General features: G+C 43.1%; 1 protein-coding gene and 1 long non-coding RNA gene across 3 annotated transcripts in view; one reads left to right on the plus strand and one right to left on the minus strand.

Moving 5' to 3' along the window:
• Window positions 1-24,600, minus strand: part of RAB11FIP3 (RAB11 family interacting protein 3) — a 183,873-nt gene that overhangs the window by 153,279 nt on the left and 5,994 nt on the right. The gene's annotated exons all lie outside the window — the stretch shown is intronic.
• LOC115658280 lies at window positions 16,485-17,485 on the plus strand. Its single transcript, XR_004002228.1, has 2 exons — window positions 16,485-16,578; window positions 16,753-17,485. It is a non-coding gene; the product is annotated as an uncharacterized LOC115658280 (long non-coding RNA).

Consider the following 24,600-nt stretch of genomic DNA (forward strand, 5'->3'; position numbering starts at 1 on the left):
TCAATGGTGCTGCCCAGCTAAGGCAGGCTAGTGCCTACATATTCCAACACCACGCTGCGCCCCAAAAGCGGCCAGCAGCATATCTGGCTTCTAGGCAGGGGGGCTATGGGGCTCCCTGCGCTGCCCCCGCCCCAAGCACTGGCTCCACACTCTCATTGGCCGGTTCCTAGCCACTGGGAGCTGGGGGGGAGAGGAGGTGCCTAAAAGGCAAGAGCCACATGGACCTGCTTATGCGCCTCTGCCTAAGAGACGGACCTGCTACTGGCCGCTTCTGGGGCACAGCGTGGTCCACGGTGCCAGGACAGGTAGGAAGCCTGCCTCTGCACCCCCGCTGTGCCGCTGACCAGGAGCCACCAGAGGCAAGTCTGCACCCCAACCCCCTGCCCCAGCCCTGAGCCCCCCAAACCTGGACCCCCTCCTGCACCCCAAACCCCTCATCCCTGGCCCCACCCCAGAGCCTGCACCCCAGCCCAAAGCCCAGACCCCCTCCTGCACCCTTAAAAACCACTGTTCTAGGTAATGAAAGTGAAAGAGAAAATGAGTAGATTCATGAGTGTGCCTCCTTCACTATAACCTTTCAGATGCATAGCAGAGTCTGCTAGGGCTGGGTTGAGGATGCCAACTGAAAAGAATTTCTCCCTCCTCCCCAAAAGTACAAACCCAGTACAGCAAGATCTCAGGAATACAACAGGCCTGTGATTCATGAAACTGGAGGGAAAAAACAAACACAAATTGGAGTGCAATTCTTGCCAGATATGTCTATTGAGGGGGCCTCCTATCATTGGGCACCGTTAGAGTGGGGTCTGAGCAACTGGGATTTGCACTGAAGAAAAAATAGATACATTACTTGTATGAGCATCACAATGTAGGTACAGGTCTGTCGCATCTTACGCGCATTTAATATGCGTGATTTCAGCTTTACGCAGTCGGCAAAAGCAAAAACAAAAAAGAGAAAAACAACAATTTTAATACTGTACCTGTAATGCGGGCGATTCCACCCGCCATTACACTCAATGTAATTTTGATTACACACAATTTTCGCTTTACGTGCTGACTGCGAAACGTAACCCGAGCGTAAGATGCGACACACCTATACAAAAGATAGTGACGTAGGATCCCTGCTGCGGAGATTACTTTCTTTTCATCTACTGGGAGCTGTGGTTATTCTATGGAGCACTACACATCATTAAGTTAGAGGAAATACCGAGCCCCAAAACTTCAGATAGACCTGGAACTATGCAAGTGGTAGCCTTAACCTTTAAACTGTGCTAAAAAATAATAAATAATAATAATAAAATGTATATAAGTTGTTACTATTCCCAAAGTGTTGCAAGACAGCCTTGTGTTGACCTAGTTGTGGAAACGTCTTCGCTTAAATTCAGCTCCCCCTCTCTATGCCGATTTAGTAACACCACCTCCCCGAGCAGCATAGTCATGGTTGATGTACTGAGGTTGACAGAGTGTCAGTGTAGACATTGCATGCTTACATCAACTGTAAGTGGCTTTCACGAGCTGTCCCACAATGACCCACACTGACAATCCAATCGAAACAGGCAATCCTGGGGAGGACACACACTGCCAACACAAGGAAACAAGTGTGCACGCACAAGTGATTTAATAATTATGTTGACCTGACTTAAGCCACCCTAGTTTTATAGTGTAGACATGGCCCAAGGTTTACACACACACAAACATAACAAGGATATTGGAACATTAAAGAACACGTTTCATACAGAAGCTTTATCCCATCTAGCAGTGGGAACTAACCTGACACTACTTACGATTTTTAAATAAAATGTGTCTCAAATTTGTGAAGCTTTTCTTAGGTGGAGTTATATAAAAGCACATCCAAACTGTCAGATGGACGTGAATCCCATCAGATTACCTGTACAAAGGGATGGAGATGACCCATGCCTGACGATAGTGGGGGGCAGAGTGAGGGGAGCTGGTTTTAGCAGCATTACTGATCATGCTCAGTCTGTGTGAGCATGCTCAGTACAAGCTAAGCAGCAAATCTGGGAGGGGCACATAACCCCATATGCCCTCCCTGCCCCACCCCCCCGGCATCCCCTGAGGATACTATATCCACCTGGGAGGTGCTGCAACACACTTTGCTAGCATGGGATGTCGGGTTACCAGCTTTCTAACTGCACACCACCACCTAACACCTTAGCCCCATCCCTTGTGAGGCCCCACCTCCTGCCCCACCCTTTCCCCAAGGCCCCGCCCCCCGCTTACTAAATTACTCCTCCTTTGATGGCTTGCTCTCCTCCTCCCTCACTCAGTTTCACTGAGCTGGGGCAAGGGGTTGGGGTGCAGTAGGGGGTGAGGGCCCTAACTGGGGGTTTGGTCTCTGAGGTCTCAGCCAGAAATGAGGGGTTCAGGGTGCAGGCTGGGGTTCCAGGCTGGGGCAGAAAGTTGGAGCGCGGGAAGGGGTGAGGGCTCCAGCTGGGGATGCATGGTTTGGGGTGCAGGAGGGGGTTCCAGGCTGGGGCCAAAGGATTCAGAGTACGAGAGAGGGCTGTGGGTTGATGCAGGGGATTGGAGTGCAGGAGGGGGGTATGGACTCTGGGTACAAGAGAGGGCACTGGGCTGGGGGCTCAGAGCTGGGGCATTGGCTTACCTCAGGCAGCTCCCAGTCAGAGATGCAGCCGGGCTAAGGCAGGCTCTCTGCCTGTCCTGACTCTGCGCCCCAGAAGCAGACAGTAGGTTCAGCTCCTAGGTGGGGAGGCTCCGCATACAGCTCTCGCCTATGGGCATTGCCCCCCCAGCTCCCACTGGCTGCAGTTCCCAGCCACTGGGAATGTGGTGCCAGTGCTTGGGGTGGGGACAGCACACAGAGTCCCATGGCCCCACCCCCTGCCTAGGAGCCAGATCTGCTGTCCGCTTCTAGGGCACAGTGCAGCATCAGGACAGGCGGGAGCCTGTCTTAAAAGTCTGGCCAGAGGCGCAGCAGGGCTAATGGCCCAGTTGGCAGTGCTGACCAGAGCCACCAGGGTCCTTTTCGACCAGGCTTTCCAGTCGAATGCCAGACACCTGGCAAACCTAATGGGATGCATTTAAAGCACAATTTACAAAGTGGAAAGAATATAAGCAAATAAAAGAAAAACACCCACAACCTGTTTAAGGTTTGATCTCACTGTCCAAGCCTTTACAAGCCAAACATCAAATAAAATCCAGAAAGACATGGCTCAGAGACTGTAGTGTAAGTGAAAGAGAAAGGTTTAATGAAATCAGACAGCCCTGGAACGCACATGAGTCAGAAATGCTTGGAAATCCATAAAGGTAGAAGGAACATGCTTCAAATGGAGCAGCAGCACGGCCATCGCTATCACCATCATGAAAGAGACAGTGGAGAGGATACTCCCATATTTGAGAAATCGTAATAATGCAGAAAACAGAATATGCTGTCGTTACTGAAAAGGTACTTGGGAAGGAAGAGCTGACAACTTTCCTTCCCAACTCTGACTACATTTGATATTATTGCTTGACGTAATGATATACTGGTGCATCTAAGACTGTATACAATGAAAATAAAATTTGAAGCTAGTGGGTAGGAACAGGTCAACCTAAACAGCTTTCAATTCTAATGATTTATCAGAGAGGTAGGCTTACAGCAGCATAGATCAGGAGGGGTAACTACAACATTTTCCCTGTGTTCCGAGCACAGTATCAAAAGTAGTAACACACACATACACACTGATCACGCCAGCTTGCAAAAGGTGCTATCTATAACCGCATGTCGAAGCAAAGCAGAAATGTTTTTGCTCACTGATGGGAAGAGGAGGGTCTGTCTACATTTTTCAAGACTCTCTCTCTCTCTCTCAGGTTATTTCTCAGCACTTTAAAAGAAACAAATGCATTTTTGTACATTTCCATGCTCCTCTCTCCTGGAAGCTCTTGCAAAACGCTCAGTTATCCAGTACTAGCGCATCCCTGAAAGCTCTTCATAGAACAGAGTTTGTTTTTTGTGGATCTCAGACTGTGACGTACCTGGGATGTCACAAATTCAAACTACCGTTTCACTGCCAGACCAAAGGCGGGGGGAGGGGAAGAGAGAGAATAAAGATTATCTTCTCATTTCTTTCCTCAAATATTGCATATCCAGCAATGAACCACCTTTGACCAACACACTTCCCCCGCAAACACACATACATTTTGTAGGCTTCTAAAACGCAGCACCTGACCCACCTGGAGAGTGTTGATATTAGAACAATTGTAACCTCTATATACCTGAGCTCATTGCTTTCTTTTCAGCTAAACTTAGATATTTTGAATAGTTGTCCTCGCCCACATGCAAAAAATTAGGGTAAAGGAGAGGAGTAGTGTTAAGTTGGGGGGGGGGGGTGGAGAGGAGCTACCTATAAACGAATTCTGACAAGTCAGAAAAAAGAAAAAAACACCAACACCACCCTTCCTTTCTGAAGGCCTCCAAACCAAAGCTGAGACCAAAAAGAGAAAAATGATTGCTAAGAATAGGGATCCCACCCTCCCAATGGTTCAAATAACCTCTCTGTTAGAGCTCCTGAAACAGAGAGTTTGACTTTCAATTGATACGGGGATGATCTTAGTAGACTGGCAGCCCTCAATCCTGCTACTTTGGGGCAACCTGATATTGTACTCATTTTCCCAGCATACTTCCTCAATGCTCTCACTTGGACTTTCACTAATTTAATAGTAAGCCACACAGCTAGGATATTCTGTCAAAAGATAATCTTTGGGATAGATCATTAGCTAGGTTGAATTGTTTCTCTCTGCACCAGCACCTATAAGTGAATCTATTGCCCCCCCCCCCACAAACACACACACACACACACACACACACAGATTGATTCCTTTGTCTGTGCCATTGGTCTATCCCTTGATCCGATGGCCTTTCAGTTTCAGCAGTGATCCTGTAAAATCCACACCAAATATAAAGACGCTGGATTTGGGTCTGATGTTGTACTCCAAGACATTAAATCATGCTTAGCAGTATAGTCCATTCTCTCACTTCCATGACAGTCAAGTGTGAGGGTCTCTGGGGCATGTCTAATGTACTCAGGATGTTCCTGTCCTTCTGTGGAATTCTTGAGAAGTAGGAAGTATGTGGGAGGAGTCCCTTGGCCTTAAGAAAGCACACCTACCAATAACGTGTATCAATAATCTGGATTTTTGTAGTGCCTTGGAGCTCCAGTCTCTGATTACACCCTCACTACGCTAGGCACTATACAAACATACACCTTCTTTCAATAAGTGCATCTACCTTGCACTTTTTCCATGGAAACAAATGTGATTGCTTTCCTGCAGGAAAGAAACAGGAGTTCCTGGCTCCCAACTGGCTAATCTTGGATCTGCCACAGGCTTCCCCTCAGACTTGGAACAAGCCACTTCCCTCTGGATTTGACTCAATTCCATTGAAAAGGTAGAATGTTTCCAACAATTAGCACTCTGGAAAACTATTGGTTACTAATGAAGGAAGAATTTCTGGCAGTGAAGGTTTGAAGCTGAGGGCTGGTTATAGGAGAAAGGCTCAGCCAATGACTGATAGCTCTTAATGACAGTCTCTGTATCAATTAAGCAGTATGAACAGGATAGGGTAGCCTGCCAGACAAGCCAACAATAGCTGGGCCGTAAGGGGGAAAGTTTTGTTTAAACATCACTAAAGTGGGGTAACAGCAAACAATTTACGAGAACAGGTTTCAGAAACTTCTCTAGTCTTTGAGTCACACTAAATGCTGATGCAGTCGCTGGATGGTCAATACCCCCTGCACTCTGCCAACGGTTCCAGGCAAAGCTGTCATTTGTCCACTTTTCCAACAGGTATCTCCGCATTTCCTTCCACAATGCCTCCTACACCTGGAGCACACTTCCTCCGATAGTCCATGAGGTCCCTATTCTCTCCTCGGTCAATTTCTTCAACAAACCTTGTCAGGACTGATTCTCCACTCTAGCACTTTGAGTGCAGAAGGTGGGGGCCCACAAGGACTTTAAAAATTAATACTGGCCACTCCAGGCTTGTATTAAACTCGCAAGGTTACAGCTCTTCTTTGACCTTGGATGGGTAGATGCAGCCACCCAAGTGCAAAACCCCTTTGAGAACCCAGGAAGGCACACTTGTAGGGTGACCCGATATCCCTTTTTCAAGGGACAGTCTCATTTTTTGGGACTTTTTCTTATATATGCGCCTATTTCTCCCCACCCCATCCCATTTTTTCCACAGTTGCTATCTGGTCACCCTATGCATTTGGGAATTCCTTCCTGTGGGGTACCCCCAAGCCCTTTCACTCTACCTCTGGGGAGGAGCTGAGAAAGAAAAACAAAGGAAATCAGCTGTTGCCACCAGCAAATTTAAACAAATAATGTGTGCACAAAGCTCTTAAGACACAAACATTCAATTCTGTTCTTAAAAAAAGTAAATTTTCTTTATTAATAAAAGAAAAATATACATCCAGGAACTTAGCCTTTTTGCTAGATTTAAAGGAGAAAAACAACAATTATAAGGATTAAGCATCAAGAATAGCTCTCGAAGTTCAGCTTAAAGGTTACAAGGAAAACAAAAGCACCTAGGGTTAGCACAGAGGAATCCAAAAGCCCTAAAGTAATAAACCTAATCGCATCTTCCTAGACACTTTCTGATCTACTTACATATCTGGGGCTTTTAAATGAGTAGTTTCTAGGTATGATACTGATGATTTTTTTCATACCTGGCCCAAGCTCTTATAGCACAGCTGCTCTGACCCTTCTCTCCAGGAGAAAAAACAAAAGGGGAGTCTTGTTCCAATTTTAAAAAGTTCTAGCCTTCCCACTGGCTCCTTTGGCCAAGTGCCCACTCACTTTTTACCTATGCATAGCAGTGATACTTTTAACCCTTTACAGGTAAAGCAAGTAGAGAACAGCTACTAAGAGGGATTTTATAGCTAACTGACTGGCTGGGTCCACAAAAGGGAGCTACCTCCCACTGCTTCATTTATCACACAACTCTACCATGACCAGCAGCTATGACAATACTGTGATTTGGGACTCTCAAGACATGCATTGTTAAACCCTTCTATCATTAGGATGTAGCTCTTCACCCCCTGGCCACCTTGTTTGTTGTTTCCTTTTCGTGTCTCCATCAGAATACGGGGTCTTTGGAGCAGAAACATCGTTTCTTTTGTATTTGTACACACGTGGCACACTGTAAGCTACTAGAAACAAAACCAACACCACGTCAGGAGAAAGGGAACCTTGGGAATGATGCTTTTGAAACCAACTGGGTTAGAACATGAGAGGGATCAAGGGTTGAAGATACAGAAAGCTTCCCTCAGATTAGGCAGATCTAAACCACGCCGGCTAAGTGACAGACTGAGAGCATCAAACCAATAACCTAGATTCGATCCATGACCATTTCAGTCACCCATCACCCATCCTGGCATCAGGGATTTAATGGTGAAGATCCCGTATGACAGGAGGATGACTGCAAGAGGATAGTCTAGGCTGCTTAGACCTGTAAAGTGCAGCCAGAGAGTCTTCCGTGTCAAGAATGATGCGGATTTCCCTCCCTGGTTTGAACAGGGAAGTCAGTCATACTCGGTGGCTTCAGTCAGTTGCCAAGAAAATTATTTAAATGTAGTCAGTGTCACAGACCAAGGATATCTACCTTCCATAGATATGTCTAAGGAACCTAAAACTCTGTTGTGAAAGCGCCAATATAAATACGTTTTGCAAAAAGCAGGTCTATAAACTAACTGCACAAGTTCTCTTTTTGGAAGGGTTTTATTTCTGACCTAGACACATGTGTCTATTTCTGTTTTTTCTAATGATTAATTCCAACAGTATTTCCCTCCCCTTTACTTGTAGCTAATGACTCGTTTTCAGAACATTCTTCAGTAGGTTTTATTCCAAAAACCCCTAACGTTTTGAGAGTGCCCAGGTTTGGAATAGCCAGGGAACTGCTGAAGAGATCAATGACAGATTCATGCCAATCAACATGGGTTTATGGAACACAAATCTTACCAAACTAATGATATCCTTTTTGAGAAGATTACAAGCTTTGTTGATAAAGAGAATAGCACTGATGAAATATAGTTAGGTGTCTGAAAGGCATTTGACTTGGTACCCCACAACATTTTGATTAAAAAACTAGAATGATATAACAGGGCACAGTCAATGGGTTAAAAGCTGGTTAACTGATAGGCCACAAAATATACTTGTAAATGGAGAATCACCACTGTACGGATGTGTATCTAGTGGGATCAGTTTTTGACCCTATGCTATTTAACATTTTTATCAGTGACTTGGAACAGAGCATAAAATCATCACTGATAAAAATCTGCATATGATACAAAAATTGGGAGAGTAGTAAATAAGGAAGAGGTCACTAGTAGAGAGCAATCTGGATTCTGTGGTAAACTGGGGGCAAAGAATATTGGTTTTAATATGACTAGGGGTATGTCTACACTACGAAAATTAGGTGCATTACGATTGGTAGCCGTCGTCGTCATACTCATGGGTGCTCTTTTAGCCGACCTCAGTGAGGTCGGTCAGGGGCGCCTAGGCAGACATGGGAGTGACTCAGCCAGGTCATTCCCTTTTCAAGTTTCGTCTCATGGAGACTCAGTCCTGCCGGCAGTCATACTGCACCATCTTCTGGTGAGCAGCCAGGAGATGACGATGGCTAGCAATCATAATGCACCATCTTCTGCCAAACACTCAGGAGCTGATGATGGCTAGCAGTCATACTGCACAGTCTGCTGCCAGCCTAAGATGTATAAGATGGATGGAGTAGATCAAAACAAGAAATAGACCTGATTTGTTTTGTATTCATTTGCCCCCTCCCCCTCGTGAAATCAACAGCCTGCTAAACCCAGGGTTTTGAATTCAATCCTTAAAGGGAGCCATTCTGTCTGACAGTTGTTTGTGTTTCTCCTTCATGCAAAGCTACTCCCTTTGTTGATTTTAATTCCCTGTAAGCCAACCCTGTAAGCCATGTCGTCAGTTGCCCCTCCCTCTGTCAGAGCAACGGCAGACAATGATTTCACGCCTTTTTTCAGCAGACGCCATAGCACTGGGAACATGGAGCCTGCCCAGATCACAGTGGCAATTATGAGCACTGTAAACACCACGCGCATTATCCAGCAGGATATGCAGAAGCAGAACCTGCAAAAGCAAAACCAGGTGAGGAGGCGATGGCAGCACAGTGACAAGAGTGACTAGGATATAGACATGGACATACACTTCATGCAAAGTATGGGCCCCGGCAGTGTGCACATCATGGTGTTAATGGGGCAGGTTCATGGCGTGGAACGCTGATTCTGTGCCCAGGAAAGGAGGACAGACTGGTAGGACTGCATAGTGTTGCAGGTCTGGGACGATTCCCAGTGGCGGCGAAACTTTCACATGCGTAAGGGCACTTGCATAGAACTTTGTGTCTTGCTTTGCCCTGCCTTGAAGCGCGAGAATACCAAGATGAGAGCAGCCCTCACAGTTGAGAAGCAAGTGGCGACAGCCCTGTGGAAGCTTGCAACACCAGACAACTACCGGTCAGTCGGGCATCAATTTGGAGTGGGCAAATCGACTGTGGAGGCTGCTGTGATTCAAATAGCCAAGGCAATCACTGAGCTGCCGAAATCAAGGTAGTGACTCTGGGAAACGTGCAGGTCATAGTAGATGGCTTTGCTGCAATGGGATTCCCCAACTGTGATGGGGCGATAGATGGAACGCATATCCTTGTCTTGGGACCGGACCACCAAGGCAGCCAGTGCATAAACCGCAAGGGGTACTTTTCAGTGGTGCTGCAAGCACTGGCGGATCACAAGGGACATTTCACCAACATCAACGTGGGATGGCCGGGAAAGGTTCATGACGCTTCCTTCTTCAGGAACTCTGGTCTGTTTCAAACGCTGCAGGGACTTTCTTCCCAGACCAGAAAATAACCATTGGGGATGCTGAAATGCCTATAGTTATCCTTTGGGGACCCAGCCTACCCCTTAATGCCATGGCTCATGAAGCCATAGGCTGAGCAAGTGCAGAATGGTGGTAGAATGTGCATTTGGACGTTTAAAAGTGCGCTCATGCAGTTTACTGACTCGGATACACCTCAGTGAAACCAATATTCCCCACCTTCAGGGTCCGGGAGCCAGCCTTGGGTGGGTTCGCAGGGGTTCAGCTAGCACGGATTCGTCTCCCTATACAGCGATCATATCCCGTACCTCCCATTCAGTGCATGCCGAAGCTCTTTTGCGATTCTGGGACTCCATGGTCACCTCTGCTGATGAGCTCTGCATGGTCTCCTGTGCTGATCAGCTCCCCATGCTGGCCAAACAGGAAATGAAATTCAAAAGTTTGCGGGCCTTTTTCTGTCTACCTGGCCAGTGCATCTGAGTTGAGAGCGCTGTCCAGAGCGGTCACAATGGAGCACTCTGGGATAGGCCCCGGAGGCCAATACCATCGAATTGCATCCACACTATCCCAAATTCAACCCAGCAAGGCCAATTTCAGCACTAATCCCCTCAGGGGAGTTGAGTAAAGAAATCTATTTAAAGAGCTCTTTAAGTTGAAAAAAAGGCTTCGTCATGTGGACGAGTGCAGGGTTAAATCAAGGTAATACTGCTAAATTTGACCTAAAATTGTAGTGTAGACCAGGCCTAAATATAAATGTATACATCCAGGAAAAAAAAAAATTAGGCAGGACTCACAGGATGGGGGACTCTACTCTGGGAAGCAGTAACTCTGAAACAAATTTGGGGTCATAGTGGATAATCAGCTGAATGCGAGTTCCCAGTGAGACACAGTGGCCAAAAGAGCTAATGGGATCCTTGAATGAATAAACCGGGGAACCTCGAGGAGTCAAGTAGGAGCAGAGAGGTTATTTTACCTCTGTACTTGGTACTGGTGAGACCACTGCTGTAATTCTGTGGCCAGTTCTGGTATCTGTAATTCGAGAAGGATGTTGATAAACTGGAGAGGTTCAGAGAGGAGCCAAAGAATGATTAAAAGGTTTACAAAACCTACCTTATAGCGATAAGCGAAATAGATTGAGCTCCCTGAGAAATGGTTAAGAGGTGACTTAATCACAGTCTAAATACCTACATGGGGAACAAATATTTAATAATGGGCTCTTCCATCCAGCAGAGAAAAGGTATGAAACACAATGCAGTGGCTGGAAGCTGAAGCTAGACAAGTTCAGACTGGAAATAAGGCATACATTCAACACGGAGTGTACTTTTCTAGCCATTAAAGCTAAGCCAACCATGCTTGTGAGCAGAATTTACTCCCCACAGATGTGATCACAACACTACTTGACTGTTACTAACACAGACAATCTGGCTTACGAGCAGTAACTTTAACACTTACAAAGAAAAGATAAGACGGGGGGCGGGGATGAGAGACAAGTTCCAAGTTTGAGCAATAGGATAAGGGATTTTTCCCCCTTTAAGTTGTCAGTTTATACCTATCCTGCACTGTTCTGAGCCCATTTGATGATGGGTCAGGATTCTGTATGAAATGAGTTGGAGTTCTCAGTACAGCAATGAGTGAATAGCTCTCGGGATCACAAAAATCACTGCCAGAGTTGCTAGTAATTGATATGCTTGACTGACCACAATTTAAGTAAACTAGACCCAAGTTTGGATGGGCATGAAAATTTTAAAAAAACCTCCAAGCCACGTTTGAGGTATGTTGTCCAGGAAGCATACCTACCTTCTGTGCTGTTTTTAGCTGGTCTCTCCAAAACATCAACTCAGCCCCATCCACAAATGCTAACATTCATTAAATAAGGGGGTCCTGTTTGTATCGGCAAGACCTGTTTTGGTCTGTGTCCCTGTCGTCTAAATAAACCTTCTGTTTTACTGGCTGGCTGAGAGTCATGGTGAATTGCAGAAAGCCGGGGGTGCAGGGCTCTGACTCCCCCACACTCCCTAACAACTTGTTACTGCTACCACAAAGCAGACAGAAATGCTTAAGACAACACTTTTTTTTTTTTAAACTTATTTTAGAGGGATACAATCAACTTGAAACTACTCTTTTTAATTAACTAAATTCCAAGTACAGGTAGTCCTCAGACTTACAACACAATTGGTTCCTGAAAACTAAGTTGAAAAGTCGTAATTCAACCGCAATCCACTCCATTGTGGGACGAGTCAAAGTCGAAACCAATTGTTGTAAGTCGAATCAGGGTGTCAATTCAGAAATGTCGTCAGTCGAATGTCAAAGTCAAGGACTGCCTGCTTCCTATGTTCCCCTGCCAATGTTTGTGATTTTACAGTCAGTCATTTTCCTAATGAAGATTTCCAATGTTGCCATGTAAAAAAGCCCACACAAACACAAACTCAAAAAAAAAAAAAATTTAAGCTGACTATACACAGAGTGCTGTTAAGTGAATAAAAACAAAGAACTGAGTACATGTGTTCTCCTAGTCTTGCGGGCGGTATACACTTCTAAAATTACCCTAACAGTAGGTAAAAAGGGAGACCTCATCAAAATCAGGCTACACTGCACTCAGCATTGTACAGGCACAGAATCAAACCTGGTCCCCAAACACAAAGTTAAGTAAAAGATGGGGTGCAACAAGTGGATTTTTTTGTTTTTGGTTTTTTATACACAGGAGGGAGAAGGCCAGCCAATAAGACTAGTGACGTAGGCTAGCTAGTGCACAACATGACGGTTTCTTATTCATTTGAAAAAGGACTGTGTTTTGTTGGGCTACCAATTGTTTTCTAATTATTGTTTATTGCCCATTTTTTCTTCCTTTGGCTTGTCTCAAAAACAAAACAAACAAAACAAACAAACATGAAGAGTTCCAGGTTACCCAGTTTTCCTCCAGGCAGTGCCCTTCCCCAGGTTCAATCACTGCTGTTTCCACTTCCCTCCCCCTAAATACCTATTTCAGATTGTGACATATACCCAAATGCAAGACACAAAAAGATCCAGATGACAGTGGAACCAATTGTATTGTGTGTGTTCCACTAACCCAGAACAAAGAAAGCTAACATCCTCTTTTCAGAGCTGCACTGATGTCAAAGAAGGTTGTGTGGAAACCTCACAAATGAGGCTTCAGAAAACCCCCAAAACTTGCTGTAAATTCCACTTCCCTCCCCCTCTACATTCAAAGCTGAAGACTCCTTTGGAGTTTGCCACCATCTGGGTTTCTGTTTACAGCTGTGGTGCGGTCACAGCAGAAGCACAGAAGCAACGATGGGATGCTGCCAATGCAAGCTTGATCCAAAACGCAGGGCTGTAAACATACAATTTCCTCACAAAAGAGATTTTTTTTTATTGTTTGTTTTATTCCAAAAGGCAGCTGTTGATTTTAAGACTAACTCAGGCCCTGCAGCTTGAACACCACAACACTGAATCCGAAAGCAAAACCCATGCTCAACAAGAGTGACACTGACTTTTGTCCAACTTGGAGAAATGCAAGAAAGAAAGAAAAAAAAGAAAAGAGCGTACATAGTGAGTAACGAGTCAACTGGATTAGTTTTTGTCTTACCAATTTCAGTCATCTATGGTGTTAATAGCACAAGGGATTTGTTTACAATCATTTCACAATTAACAACATTCCTCAAGGACTTCCCAAATCATAGAAGCAGCACCATTAGTAGCCAACATTGGTACTGTATATGGAGTAGCCCTACTTCAAGGCTTTGAGTGTTGGACTGGAACCAATATAAATATGATATCTCCTAGCTGTCCCATGGGAAAAGCGACTGTGACATTCCTGACATGAATTGTGATCGTATAGATCATTGTTGCAACCAAGGTCCTATAGGAGGTCAAGTAAGGGAAAGGTTGTAATTTGCTGGTTACGATTATGCTGTCTGTATAATTTTTGTATTTGAAGTTATGAATATTGGCTCTGTACTTGTATCTCAATGTGTTTGATTCTAAGTATCATCAGTGAAGCATTTGATCAGCTTCTTGAGAAAGGACTATTCTAAGTAACTGCCCAATCAAGAAACACTTAACTGACAGTGGACTTTGAATGTTCCCAGGAAAGCTCAGATGTGGACTGGCATCTCCCAAACTAACATGTAAACAATGGCATCGGCCTGCAAAAAGCTGAATCATTCATGGACTGTGACTTGACCGGGTGGTTACAGACTCCATCTTGCTGCTGTGATTTTTAACAAGAGAACAAATGGGTTTGTGCCCGAGAGAGAGAGAGAGAGAATATAAAAGGCTCTGGAAGAGCCAGCTGAAGACAAAAAGTAGGGGCAAGAGATGGCCTCTCTACTTCAAAAAGATGCTGAAAGAAACTGGAACAAAGGACTGACGACAGGGGTGAGAGTGACTGCTGGACCCAAGCCATAAACCATATGGTTGGTCTGAAAAGAACTGGGCCCAGACTAGGAGGGAGTGTAGTCTGTGAAAGAAGCTTACTGAAACATCTGAGGGTGAGATTTACCTGGATTCAGTTTCCAACCATACTAGGTTTAGACTTGCCTGCTTTGTTTTATTTTGCTTGGTAATTTACTTTGTTCTGTCTGTTATTACTTGGAACCACTTAAATCCTACTTTTTATACTTAATAAAATCACTTTTGCTTATTAATTAACCCAGAGTAAGCAATTAATACCTGGGGGAGCAAACAGCTGTGCATCTCTCTCTATAACTTTTATAGAGGGCAGAAAATTTATGAGTTTACCCTGTATAAGCTTTATACAAGGTAAAATGGATTTGTTTGGGCTTTAGGCTCCCAGAAAGACTGAACGACGCATGCAGGAAAAGTCCATTAACTGAAAAGCCCCTGGGCTAAGTGAATCTTAGTTTCTGTAAACTGCAGGGGGGTGTGGCCCAATCTCTTGGTCTGTGCTGTAACTGGCTGGTGTGTCTAGCTCAGCAAGATGGGAGTGGAAAGAAGCCTTCTCTGGCAGGGGTGTTTGTTCTCAGTGGTATCCCAGCACTTTTAATGACAGTCTTGAGGGAGTTTCTGTGACCAAAGCCATCACAGTGATGACTTACATCGACCGTATCTTAAAGGCCAGTAGTCTGCAAGCCTCACTAAAGTCATTCTAGCTCTCATTGCATCCACTTAGGGTCTTGTCTACACTAGGAAAATTAGGACCTGTAACAGAACTGCATCGGGGTGATTTTAGTGGTTGCAACAGTGGAAATTCTAGTTTATGCGGGCTTTGAATGTTTTTAACCACTACTGTCCCACTCTGCTCGGCACAGGGTTGTATGCCTCATCCTCCACTGGTACAGGTAGCACCAGTGGTGAATTACAGGTCCCAATATTGCCAATTCAAGTGCAGCTTTATGATGGTTCAGTGAGGCTCTACTGCAAACAGAAATATCACACTGAAAATCCATTTGAAACAGGAAGGCTCAATGTCTTTGAAATGGAAAATGAAAAAGTTGAAAGGAGCTTTTTTGTGGGCATTTGACCATATCCTGTTTTGTATGACTTATTAACTCAATCACCAGTGAAGTCTCACTATGCCTTAAGGTTTTCATTTAGCTAGTTAAGCAGACGGCTGTAGTAAAAATAAATGCTGTCAGAGTATTTTCATTCAATTAATGCTGCACTGAAAATATGCTTTACAGTCAGACAGGAGATGGAAACTCCCTGGCATGTGTTAGAGAAAGAGTTGTTGAAAATATGAAATATTCAATTCCCTGGGGATAGATTTGTGAGCAAGCATGTTTAACAAAATGAATACAGTAGCATGATATCAAAATCGGGGATCCTGTTATACATGTCCATATAGCATTAAGAGATGCTCATTTCTAGAGCTGATGATTCCTATGGAATTTTAAATGTGAGTTTGTTTTTCCTTGTGTTCAGAGCTAACTGAACGTGCTTTGACCACAATATTTCAAACACATCACACTACCAGATAAGAATGTTTATTTATGTAGCAACAGTGGGGAGGAGAAATGGTAAAAAAACCAGTTTGACGGGATTCCCAAAAGTAAACAAGTACTTAGTTGTTCCCAAAATGAATAAAGAATGAGAATATAATACTGTCTAAGGAAATTCAAGGGTCCATTTACAAATAGGAAGCACTGTAGCAATATGGACAAGGAAAATCTATACAACAGACATCCCTAAACAGGCTAGGGGGAGTATAGTATTCAGTTACCTACTTCTCAAAAGTAACATGAGCTACCAGTTTTCTGCAGACTTATTCTCCTGTGCCAGATGGAAAGGACAACAATAGGCCAGGATTCCACTTCTAACCAGCAACAGTTGATGCCATAACAGCTACTAAAACAGAACTAAAACAGTGTACCCGATGCCTCAGATAGGAAACATGAAATCCTGAACTCGGGACCCAGTGAGTTCCTAGTAAGGAGGAATGGCTTTTCAAGTTGTTTTTTTTTAAGTTGTATTCTAAGTATTTGTGAGGGTTGGAACCATCTGACTGACAGGAGGCAAGGAAACCTAGTGCCACCACAAAACTCTAAAGGGAGACAATGTCAGATTTATTTCTTACCATTTTAGTTCTCTCAGAGCCCAAAACATACTTTTGTTTGTTTGCTGAAAGTGCCTAAACATGCCAAACTTGCTCCCACCAGCAAATGTGCTCGACACCAAACCGGCTGCTGCCGCCATCTTCTTCTCAAACCTACAAGGAGATTTCATGCCATGCAGCATAAAATAGATGCAATCCAGGTAACAATTGCTTCTTCAGACTCAGCTGTTGGGTGGGTGGGGGGAAAAAGAGGGTGGCATAGAGAAGAAGCGCTCACTATCTTAGATACTAAAATGGACATAAATCAGAAAGCCATCTACCCACCTTAGACACATTGCTACAAACCAACCTAAAGATATATTCCTCGTTAAAAGGAAAAATAAAGAACGAACATAGACTGGAAGCATTTGAGAACGCTTATTGAACAATATTAGCATTGTAAACCTGCCTGAGGGATTAGAAGGAAAGGATGCAGCTGGGTTTTCCTGGAAATTGGCTGCCAAGGATTTTGAAACAAAGACGGGAATGACTAGATAAGTGTCGAAAGATTTTTTTTAAATTCATGTTAGAAGACCAACAGCTTGGAGCACATGATCATCATCATCAGGAATTAAGGCAGTTACTTCACCTGACATGTACAAGAAATAATCTTTTCTCCCTAACGTCATGCTGTTGAGCTACAGTCTTGGGCTGACTCACACAGTCACAGAAGAAAAAATAAAATAAATTAAAAAAAAAAAATCTAGATGTGTGCACCAAGCAGCAGCAGATGACTCTTCTACCCACAAACTGCGGGTTGCAGCTACCAGGAAGTCATTTGTTCTGTGACATGAAGTCAGCTGGGCGGACAAACACTTATTTAAGAGTACAAAAGGAATCTCAGCATCTGACAACAATGAATGGCTAACAATTTTATTCTCTGATTTTAAGTGTGGAAAGGAATATTATGCATGCAATTGGTTGTTTAGCTGTTTAGGTGTGTAATGATATAAACAACTTTAAAAGCAATCTTAATGACATACTTCTAACTTTGAATCATTTCCTGCAGATGAGAATTGTTGTACAAAAACACGTTTTGATTGTAGTGAATAAAATACCTCCCAAGATGACCCCGCTGCCCTTTGATTAGTGAATCTATTAGACAATAGTACTGTTCTTATAGGGTCATTCCATTGAGGGTAGGAAACTGTTCCCCAAGTAAACATCCACTTTATTTTATATAGAGGATATTATCCTGTAGGTATAGCAACGGTTAAATATTTTTTTATAGTAGAACCTCAGAATTACAAATATCAGAGATACAAACTGACCAGTCAACCATAAACCTCATTTGGAACTAGAAGCACACAATCAGGTAGCAGCAAGACAAAAAAAAGTAAGGGCAGTACTGCGTTAAATGTAAACTATTAAATAAAAAGAAAGGGGGGGGATTTAAAAAAAAATTTGACAAGGTAAGGAAACTGATTTGGTGCTTGTTCCATTTTAAATTAAGATGGTTAAAAGCAGCATTTTTCTTCTGTATAGTAAAAGTTTCAAAGCAATATTAAGTCAATATTCAGTGGTAAACTTTTGAAAGAACCATAACATGTTCAGAGTTACAAACAACCTCCATTCCTGATATATTCGTAACTTAAATTTTACAGTAGTTGTAAAATTGCTGCTAGTGTAGTGTCTCTTTAAGCACTTTCATAGCTGAGAGGCTGAAAAACATAGGATTACATTTTAGCAAGGAAATCAAAGCCTGAATAGATGATTGATTGGAAGCTAGCTCAGGTAATAGCAAAGCACACCTGACATAATAAAAAAGAACACTGCCTCAAAAGCAGCTGGCCTGGACTCTCACCACACACTTGTCCCCTCAAACTCTGCTCTGAAACAAAAAAAAAACAAAAGCCACAAGCCTTGATTAAGACTTAAAATCTTCACGCATTCTCTGATAGCATTCTGATGAGAGATTAATAGAACTCCAAGATGGAGTGTATGCATTATACAGAAAGCTGCAGTCTGGCATTAATCAATGCCAGTCCTAAATTTTTTTGTCAGTGATTGGGAATTTTTTCGTTGTAATAACCTTTCCAAATACTTTCCATCTCTTTTCTTTAATCCATATTTTGGCCACCACCAGACAGAAAAGCAAAGCTAAAGTAGTTTGAATCAGACACTTATCTACCCATATTAGGCATGTCATATGTACCCATCACCATATAATCAAGACCTGAAGAAACATTCTACCCTGAGCAAAGGATTAAAAAAGGAGTTTAAAAAGGGTAGGGAACTCAGGCCTGATTCTCTGCCTTTCAAGTCTATAGTTTTGCCACTGACTTTGGGGAGCAAAGGATCAAGAATAAATCTGAAAAGATACACTCTCTCTCTTCTCCCACCCATCCCCAGATTTCAACAAGTGCAGCTATAATCTGAAAAGGGACTCAAAAAACGGCAACATGAGCACCCATGTTTCTTCCAGTTCATGGAGTCCACAGCAACTTTCTTCAGTCTACAAGTAAACAGATTTTTCTAATTGCCATCCTCACAAACATGACAAACTGATCTGCAAGCTAAGCAGTTAATCGATCTGTAGGCCAAATTATTGAACATTTATATGAGGTAGCACCTAAAGCCACAATCAGACCAGGGCCCACTATGCTAGGCACTGTAAAGACGCAAGGACAGTCCCTACCTCAAAGGGCCCCAGTTTTCTAAGATTCAAATCAACTGAAACTGGCTCCTAAATAAGCCAAAAATAGACTTGTCAGCCCTCCCCCCTGAAGATCTTATTAAAGCTCATAGGGGCCCCTTAGCAGCCCCCTAAGGCCCCCATGGATCCCCAGTGAGCATAAAGCTGGCAGGCAGGGGAGGCCCTTACCCCAACCCACAAGCATGGCAAGTGATCATATTGCCCACCCCCCATCACTACAGTAGCTAAGCACCCCTCAAAGTTTAGTGAATTTATCCTCAACACCCCAGGAAGGTAGAGAAGTACCCCACACACACACATATTTTACAGAAAAGGAAAATTGATGCACAGAGAAGTTAAGCAACTTGGCCAATGTCATGCAGGAAGTATGTGGCAGAGCCAGGAATTGAACTCATCTCCCAAGACCCAGTCCAGGGACTTGGCAGACAAACAGACAATCTGTTCTCTGCACATTCACTAGAAGGGCAGAGTTCTCTATGCCAGTCTCAGACACACAAGCCAGTTTTGCCCCTTGGTCCCCTCCTTCCCTGCACAGCAGAATTCCAGGGCCAAATGCCAACCCCAGCAGTTACTAAACTCTCCCCCCCCCCAAAAAAAAGAGAGGTCCAGGACTCCCAAATCCCTTCAATACTCCTCATTTCTCACAGCACAACTCTACTTCCTGTCCCCTCCCAAACATTACTGAGTTTATCTACCCCACAGCACTGGGAGGTAGGGAAATATATCCATTTCACAGGGTGTTGCGGTGGGGGGGCAATCCAGACCGCTTAAGACAAAAATTAGTGGCAATCTTCAAAAACTTCTGGTTTAAATGGACTTGCCAACTTCATAGATAAAAGTCTGTGACACAGTGGCGGTCAGAACCCAAGTGCTTGTCCATTTATTTAACCGAAGGGACCTCTTTTTCCTGCAGTTCCTTTCCCCATTCGTGCGCTCAGAGAGACCCGTTTTTGATACTACACACATCTCCATCTACTCCATCCATTTTGAAAAGAGATGATTTTAAAGTAAAAATAATTCCCCATATTCCTAATACATATACTCCATAATAATCTTTTTAATAGGGCCTCTCTCATTTCAAAAGATAAAGTGACTTTCATTTTCAGCGAGCTGTCAATAACTGTAACTTCTCATGATATAATTTGGATATTTCTTGGAGTATTCTGCCTCTGAAGTGCTTTTCCTGCGGCAGGAGAGAGAGAGAGATCCATGTCTGCTGGAGTTCCTCTACATAGAATGTTTTATTAATAATGATGTAATGCCTGTTGAAGGGGAGGCGGGGAAGCAGACTAATCACTACGGTAGATTTTCAGCCAACCCAACTCAATCTTTGAGGCAGCTGAATCATTAAAATTAATGGAAGTTTTTGTCACTGATAAAAGAGTAAGAGGGAAAGTGAAGTTTTGTATTAGCCGCACACTCAATTTAGCAGTTCAGAGGCAAGCTAGGCACTGTGAGTCTGTCTCGCTCTTTTACGCACGCGTGCACACAAAACCTCTCTCTCACTGGAATTCTAGTTCCATTCCCAAAAAGCAAACACCAAAAATAAACAACCATTTAAACCTTTGAAAGTTGTTGCAGTGGCAGTACAGATGGAAGAAAAGTAAGTGCCTTTCACATTTAGATGATGTAAGAATCCACTTGTTTTCATATACTTCAGGGGGAAATATTAACTCGTTGAGTAACTAGGAATCTCCTTTCACAAAGTCAGACCACAAAAGTTTGCAGATTTAAGGTTCACCGACAGATTTTTATATATTCTCTCTAAATTAGATTCTGGGGGCACTGTGATTTAAATTTAACTACAATAAGTAAAATACAAATATATCAGCAGTGATTCAAGAGGAACTTTAATCAAGAAGTCATAAGTCAGAGTATACTCTAGGCTCTCATCTATCATATAAAACAATGACCCATAAGTCTTGAAATAAGATGCTTTACTCTGATGGAACAACAAAAAAGAATGAATGTTTGTTGCAGTCCATGTTCTCCATTTCACAGACTAATGTGCAGATCCCTGGTTCTTTGGTTATACCTTTATGTTGTAAGCTGTGCAGTGGATACAAAGAAATGTGAACTGGAGAATACATAGTGAAGCCACACCCAGGTGCAAATTCACCAGGAACACTGCCTTCTGTTCTGGGAACCTCATTACAAGAGATGTTGACAAATTGGAGGAAGTTCAGAGAAGGGCAACCAGAACTGATTAAATGGGCTGGAGGAAAGAAAAAGTACTAAATATGCAAAGCTTGACTAAGCAACAGCTCATGAAAGAAGAAGAGAAGCAATATGGTTACCCAAGAAATATCTGAAAGATGTAAACATCAAGGGCCAGGGTAGATTATAACAAGAGGATCTAACTAGGAGTGATGGGATATAATACAATCTCATTATTAGAAAAACAAAACAAAAAAAAAATCCAACAACAGTAAAATGTGTTAGGATGTAGGCCACTCTCAAGAGAAAGCAAAGAAGCCCTATTGATTGGCACATTTAAAACTAGACTAGACAAACTGTAGGGGGTTAATCTTTCATTTAACCTAGGTGGATAGATCACATTGTGTAACAGGCCTTTTCCATCTCTATTGTTTCTTATTCTGTTCAGAGGGAGAAGCCTCCAACCAGTAATCTTCTGAATCAAAAAAGGGTATTTTTTTTCCTTCAAATCACAACATATAAAACAAAACTTGTCAGAATGCAAAGTTCCTGCTCCACTTTGCTGCAGTGATTTACACTGGTTCATTGTGCATTGCATAAAAGCCTTTTCTGAGTTTTAAATTTGTTGGTATTTGATTAGCATCCCCTTGTTTTTGGTATAGTGAGAGAACATAGGAACACCCAATTCACCCTCTCTGTACCATTAATTTTATATAACTATTACATCCCCTCTTATTTACTTCCTCTCTGAACTCAAGTTTAAGCTGTTTAATCTCTCCCCATAATAAAAAAAAGTCTTTCCATGCCTCTAATCTTAGGCACCACCCATTGTGGCCCCCTTTTATTTCTCTGTATCTTTTTTTGAAATAGGGTGACCACGAATGAATACAGTATTCCATGTGAAAGCATGTTTTTGATTTATGTAATAGAATTATAATATATTCAGTATTTCTCTCCCATTCTTTATCCATACTTCTCTTTAAGACACAAACACAATTCTTAATTTTTTAAAATAAAGCTGTCCCAGGTTTTTAAACCATAATCACATAAGAAATTTAGTAGTGTGCAGTATATGACTAGTTCAAATTATTCCTTCTGAAGTGTATTGCCTTGCTTTTGACATCAATTTCATCTGACATTGTGCTAACCAGTCGCACTGCTTTATGTTCATCTAGGGTTCTCACCATGTTCTCTGGCCTGCACTATCCTAAACAATAGTGTCATTGTCAATTGTTGCCATCACACAGTTAATCCTTTTTAAAGGTACCTCTCATAGCACAGATCCACAGGGCACTCTACTGATAACTCTTTACCATTTCGAAAATTGACAGTGTATTCCTGTTCTTCGTTTTCCATCTCTTAATTTCTAATCCATGATAGTATTTTACCTCTCTCACCCCATAACTATAAAGTTCCTTTAATAGTGTCTTTCAAGGAATCTTGAAAGAAAAAAAACAAAAACACACACACACAACACTTTTGAATGCCTTAAACAATCATATATACCTAGGGGGACCAGACATCCTGATAAAATGGACCATCCTGACATTTGGGTGGCAATTTGTCCCGATATTTCACTCTGCTGGCAGCACTGGTTTTGGCTTTTTTTTTTTGGCTCCACTGGCAGACCCCCTCTGCTCCCCCATGTGTCCCGATACTTTCTTCATCTCATCTGGTCACCCTATATATGCCAGCTCTTTTATTCACTATTTTGAGGACATGCTCGAAAGAATTCTAATAGATCAGACAGACATGGTTTTTGTGACAAAAATCATAGCTACTTTGTCCCCCTACTTTGATATTTATCTAGGTTTTATAACTAAATTATTGCATCAATCAACTAATCTGGCACAGCAGTAAACTCAGCAGTCTAAATTCCAAGTACCATCGCACCTTCTTTAAAGATAATAAGATACACCTACCTCCAGCCCTCCTGTACAGTTATCAATTTTTATTAGATACTGCAAGTTTTCATAGTCACTCCATACTTAAGTTCCTTCAGAACTCTTGAGTGAATCCTGGTTCTGACTACTTGTTTTTCTTAAAATTTATCAGTTGATTCCAGTGCCTCCTTTTTTATGTCTCAATCTATTTCAGTACCTCATCTCTATTGAGAAAATCAGGTATTTCTCTACCATCCTGCGTGGTGATGGCTGGTGCAAAGAAGTCATTTCTCTTCTCTACAAAATCATTATCCTCTCTAATGCCGCTCCATTTACTCTCTGGTAATCCAGTAGACCCACTAACAGTCTTGAAAATGTCCTGGTATTGATTTGCATATATATTTTTTCTTGCTTACGACTTGAAATTCTCCCCATTATACCATCTAATTTCCACTTTACCTAATATTTTTTGTTCCTGTCCATTAGCTTCACCTAGACTGGATTTCCATGTTCTAAAAATACCAAATAACTGCCTGTCCCTTTCCATTTAGCCACACTGTTTTTCCTTGCCCTCTTGCTTCCTTTTTTATTCAGAGGTATGCATGCCATCCACAACTCCATTACGTATACTTAAATAGCTTCTCGACATATCACATGATTTTAGTTTTCTCAAAATTTGATTTTAGTGCTTAAAGAAAAAAAAGCTTCCTTTGTTTTTAATCTCTCTAGGGGCTTGTCTACATCAGAAAGTTGCAGCGCTGGTGAGGGAGTTACAGCGCTGCAACTTAGGAGGTGTACACATCTGCAGGGCACCACCAGCGCTGCAACTCCCTGTTTGCAGCGCTGGCCGTACTCCCGTTTTGTCTCGGGTGTAGAGGATCCAGCGCTGGTGATCCAGCGCTGGTAATCAAGTATAGACACTTACCAGCGCTTTTCTTGACCTCCGTGGAATAAGCAGGTATCCCAGCATACCTGAGGAAGCCTCTGGTAATCAAGCTGGTCTCCTTCCCCGGCTTGCTCTCGCGTTCCCCGAACCCCGAGCAAGCAGGTCTCCTTCCCTGAGGTTTGCTGGGTGGTTCCGGAACGCGAGAGCAAACCGCGGCGAAGCTGGTCTCCTTTCCCGGTTTGCTCTCTCGTTCCCCGAACTCCCGAGCAAGCAGGTCTCCTTCCCTGCGGTTTTCAGGGTGGTTCGGGGAACGCGAGAGCAAACCGCGGCGAAGCTGGTCTCCTTCCCCGGTTTGCTCTCTCGTTCCCCGAACCCCCATTGAAGCCGCCCAACAGCGCTGCAGTGTGGCCACATCTAACACCACTTGCAGCGCTGGTTGCTGTAAGTGTGGCCACTCTGCAGCGCTGGCCCTATACAGCTGTACTAATACAGCTGTAACAACCAGCGCTGCAAAATTTTAGATGTAGACATGTCCTAGGAAATTTCAGTGTCATAACGCTAGTCTGTTACTGTTAACTATTACTACAAGGCCATTGAGCCT

Source organism: Gopherus evgoodei, chromosome 10 (assembly GCF_007399415.2).
Source record: "Gopherus evgoodei ecotype Sinaloan lineage chromosome 10, rGopEvg1_v1.p, whole genome shotgun sequence".
NCBI lineage: Eukaryota > Metazoa > Chordata > Testudines > Testudinidae > Gopherus > Gopherus evgoodei.